The 5,039-nt window shown below is 39.4% G+C and overlaps 1 pseudogene; it reads right to left on the bottom strand.

The window, feature by feature from the left end:
• Positions 1-2,274: 2,274 nt before the first annotated feature.
• LOC136122808 (large ribosomal subunit protein eL30 pseudogene) lies at positions 2,275-2,619 on the bottom strand (annotated as a pseudogene).
• Between the last annotated feature and the right edge of the window lie 2,420 nt (positions 2,620-5,039).

Genomic DNA, 5,039 nt, shown 5'->3' with positions numbered 1-5,039 from the left:
GTCTCTATTTCTGCCTTGTAAACAGGTTCATCTGTACCATTTTTCTAGATTCCACATATACGAGTTAATATACAATATTTGTTTTTCTCTTTCTGACTTACTTCACTCTGTATGACACTCTCTAGGCCCATCCATGTCTCTACAAATGACCCAGTTTCGTTCCTTTTTATGTGGAGTAATATTCCATTGTATATATGTACCACATCTTTACCCATTCGTCTGTCAATGGGCATTTAGGTTGCTTCTATGACCTGGCTATTGTAAATAGTGCTGCAGTGAACACTGGGGTACGTGTGTCTTTTTGAATTATGGTTTTCTCTGGGTATATGCCCAGTAGTGGGATTGCTGGGTCATATGGTAATTCTATTTTTAGTTTTTTAAGGAACCTCCATACTGTTCTCCATAGTGGCTGTATCAATTTACATTCCCACCAACAGTGCAAGAGGTTTCCCTTTTCTCCACACCCTCTCCAGCATTTATTGTTTGTAGATTTTTTTGATGATGGCCATTCTCACCGGTGTGAGGTGATACCTCATTGTAGTTTTGATTTGCATTTCTCTAATAATTAGTGATGTTGAGCATCTTTTCATGTGCCTCTTGGCCATCTATATGTCTTCTTTGGAGAGATATCTATTTAGGTCTTCCACCCATTTTTTGATTGGGTTGTTTGTTTTTTTGATATTAAGCTGCATGAGCTATTCGTATATTTTGGAGATTATGGATTGTTTAATTTTTGACTGCTGTGAATAAAGCTTCTATGAATATTTGTTGTCTCAGTCAGCTTGGGCTGATATGACAAATACCATGGACTGAGTGGTTGAAAAAACAAACATTAATTTCTTACAGTTCTGGAGGCTGGAAATCTGAGGTCAGGATGCCAGCATGATTGGGTTCTTCTTGAGAGCCCTTTCCCTGATTTGTAGATGACCCTTCTTGCTATTTCCTCACATAGTGGAGAGAGAGAAAGAGAGAGACAGAGAGATCTGTTCTCTTCATCTTCACATAAGGGCACTAATCCCATCGGGGGCTCTATCCTCATTATGTCATCTAAACCTAATTACCTCCCATCTGACCCCAACTTCAAATACCATCACATTGAAGATTAGGGCTTTATGAATTTTGGAGGGACACAAAGATTTTGTCTATAGCATATGTGTACAAGCTTTTGTGTGGACATATGTTTCACTCTTGAATAGGTACCTACTTGGGAGTGAAATTTGTGGATCATGTAGTAAACGCTAACTTTCTGAGGGACTGCAAAACTGTTTTACTAAGTGGTTGTATCATTTAATATCTCATCAGCAACGTATGAGTGTTGCACTTTCTCCACATCCTAGATAACACTTATTATTGTCTGCCTTTTTTGATTTAGTTATCCTGGTAGGTGTGAAGTGGCATGGTGGGTTGTTTTTTTTAAATATATATCTCAATTAGAAACTTTTTTGGTTTTAAAATATAAGAAGATACAATGAAAATGTTTAAGATGAAATGAACTTATTTCCAACTGAGTTGGATTAGACTGTGACAGACCAGCCCTCATACCTAAAACAGCCAGAAAATTGAAACAAAATAGAGAAATCATCTATTTTCAGGCAGAGGAGAGCTGCTGAGTCAACGAGAGAGAACCGGAGGGGCTGAGACTCCAGAAAGGGAGAATCTTGGAGAGGGAGGGCTGACTTCTGCAGCCACTTCACCCAGGTGTTAGTTGCTGATTCTGGGCGTGGGCCCGAGGCTGATGATCCCAGGGCTCGCACCCAGGGAAGACCAGATCAGCAGAGCTGGGAGACAGATCAGCAGAGCTATGGCAGATTTGGGAGGTCCCTTCAAGAACATCTGGGGATGCACGAGTCTAGAGTTCTAAAAACAGAAGCAGAAAACTTCTGCAAGCAGAACAGAGCCTTCCAAAATCTTGTGAGACAAGGATTAGAATTCTGGACTCATCAGGGGGATTTCTGCCAAAAATCCTGAAGAGACAGGAGTAAAACTGAGGTAGACTGAGACTTACCAGGGCTGCAACTCAGCCTCAACTCAGAACAGGACATGACATTATTGGATTCAGGTGACCAGCCACTGATTAGAAAGAAAATGCTTCATAGAATTCACGTAATTTTTATTTTATGTGGAAAAATAAATGGGCAAGATCATCAAAGAGTATTCTAGGTTCAAAAGGAGTCATGAGAAGAATTTTTCCTAGCAGACATTAAAATCTTTTGTTTGTTTGTTTGTTTAAAAACAAGCTCTGGCCAGTTTTATTAAAGAAAAATTGTGCATGATTTATCTTTCACTAGTCTGTGCCGGCATGCTTTTAATAATATCAGAATCACCTGGATCAATGATAGCCATTGTGTATACTCTGTAGTATTTTCCACACACTCTGCCCAATTCAATATTATTACCACTGTAGTGATGAACACCAGTTTTGGCCAACATGGCATAATACTCTATTTCAGATTTCTTCAAGGCTGGGCAGTTGGCGAGGATGACCAGTTTCGCTTTGCCTCGTCTGATCATTTTCAAAGTCAGCTTGTACCCCAGCACATACTTTCCACTTTTCATAACGAGTTGGAGCCCAGAGTTGAGTGACTCCAGTGACTTTTTCTTCTTCTTTGCAGCCACCATCTCCCTGCCTTGGGTGCGGGACACCCCCAATCAAGAGCAGCCGCCAAGAAGGCCAGGGGTCGAGAAAGGCGACATTGAAATCTGTTCGTAACCAATTTGAGACCCTTGGTATATAAGAATATCAATAATGAGAATATTAAAAAGACCCACACCCTCCACCATACTCTCCAAAAAATTCCAGATGGATTGAAAGTTAAATGCTTAAAAATCAAAACAAATACACTCTCATGTATGTGAACAGACTAGCACTAGAGGAAATCACTTTTTGACTTTTGATGGAATAGAAATGAAAAAAGTTGGACAGGTTCATTACTTAGATAGTTTTAGCTTTGATAGAAAGTACATCAGTAAAGCTAAGATTTTAAAAATTCAGAAGAATGGAGAAATTGCACATAAACACAAAAGTCCAGTAACTGAAAAGTATAAAGAGCTCATATAAATGGGCAAAAATACCAACCGTCCCTTAAACAAATGATTAAAAGATAGTCCCACAAGAGAAACATGATTTTAAATCATGATTTTTAAAACATTCAGTCAACCTTGTTGGTAATACTTCACCTACTGGGAAGTTTCATTTTGTACCTAAAAATACAATTAGAAAAACTTTTGAAAAGTGATAAAACCCAAAGCCTGCAAATCTTGAGGAAAGTAGATATCATGCATTAATGATAGCAATGCAAATGGAGCCAGTCTTTCTGAAGGGCAAAATGGTACTTTATTGAAGGAATCATAAATATGCCTAACCCCCCACTAAGTAATAGAATTTATCCTGAGGAAATAATGTTTAATAAAAACCAAAAGTCTACATAAACAATGTTTATTTTATGATATTGAAACACTGAAAGAAAGCTAAGATCCTAACAACGCCAAAATATAGAAGCTAACTGTGATATATCAAAATGATATACTCTAGTGATATACTAAAAATATAAATATGATGCAGGAAATAGAAAACATTTGGTTAAATCACATTACATAAGAGGAAGAATACCAAATTGTGTATACACACCCATTATAATGGTAAAAGAGCAATGAATATGTAGAGGTAAAGGAGGCAAAAGGACAGATAGAGGGGATGTTTCTAGTCGAGTTAAGATCAACAGACTTGGAGTGAATTATTCTGTAAAGTTGCTAAAATTACATTTCAGAAGAATTTAATATTGCTCTAATGAGAGCAAGATTTTCTTTGCAGGACATTGAACTGGCTTATAGAAATACAGTTATTTGCTGCCTTCTTGATTGGATAGATGGAAAGATGGTGTTGTTTCCATTTGGTTATGTGAACTTTACTGCAGCTAAAGGTCATAGGTAAATGATGATCGAGTGGCTCACCCTAGTCCAGGGGAAGAGAAATAACTTTCCTTCTCCCCTTCTAAGTTCTTGGCTGAGACCCATGTAATAAAAGACAGATTAACAACAGACAGACAAACAGAAGTTTATTGCATGTATACCTCATGTATATGTGGGAGATACCCAGCGAGAATGAATAACTACCCGAGGTGGTTTAGAATCCAGACTTAAATACCATCTTAATAGGGAAAGAGGAGGGGGATGTAGATCTCTTAGGTGAGAGTAAATGAATTTTAGGAAAAATGAAGGGCCCTTAGAAGGATAGATGAATGGTATCATAGTTTGTGACAAAGTGTGTCTAGGTGAGGTGTTAACTTCCAGTACCCTCTCCTGCAAAAAGAGTTGATCACCCCTGGCTGATGAAACTTCTGGGGGATGTGGGGTTGGGTGTGGGTGGATTTATGACAACCAAGTTCCTTTTGGAGGATCTGTCTTTAGGCAGATAAGGGGAATCAGAGAAAGCCTCTCCCTGCATTCGCTGTTTTATATGTGCCTACAGCTCAAAATAATCAAGATACCAAAGCAGGATATTTTAGGGGTGGCACACCTTGAACTCCTACAGTCATATTTTGGGGTATGCTGCCCTTCTGCTGCCCTTTAGTTCAACCAAGACTGTTAGCAAAAAAGGAATGTTTCCTAGTAAATGAGCAGAAAGGAACTCTCAGGTCCTAGCCACATGCCACAAAGTAATCTGAGAAGTGGAATGGCAGTGGGTAGAATTTTGTCCCCAGAAGGTATGTTGAAGTCCTAACCCCAACCCCATAATTGTAACATTTGGAAACAGGGTCTTTGCAGAGGTAATCAAGCTGAAAGGAGCTCATACTGCATCAGGGTGAAGCCTAATCTGATGACCAGTGTCCTTACAAGAAGATGGGCGTTTGGACACAGGCAGTTGCCAGGAAGGCACTATGTGACAATGGAGCCAGAGAATGGAGTGGTGAGGCTGCCAGCCAGAGGATGCCAAGGACTGAGGGCAACCATGAGAAGCTAGGGGAGAGTCATGAAAAGCCTTCTTCCTCAGAGCCTGCAGTAGGAACCAACCCTGCTGACACCCTGATTTCAGACTTCTG

The sequence above is a fragment of the Phocoena phocoena genome, chromosome 4, assembly GCF_963924675.1.
Source record: "Phocoena phocoena chromosome 4, mPhoPho1.1, whole genome shotgun sequence".
NCBI classification, from domain to species: Eukaryota; Metazoa; Chordata; class Mammalia; order Artiodactyla; family Phocoenidae; genus Phocoena; species Phocoena phocoena.
The sequence above is the reverse complement of the archived record's forward strand: the minus strand, read 5'-3'. Positions and strand labels throughout refer to the sequence as shown.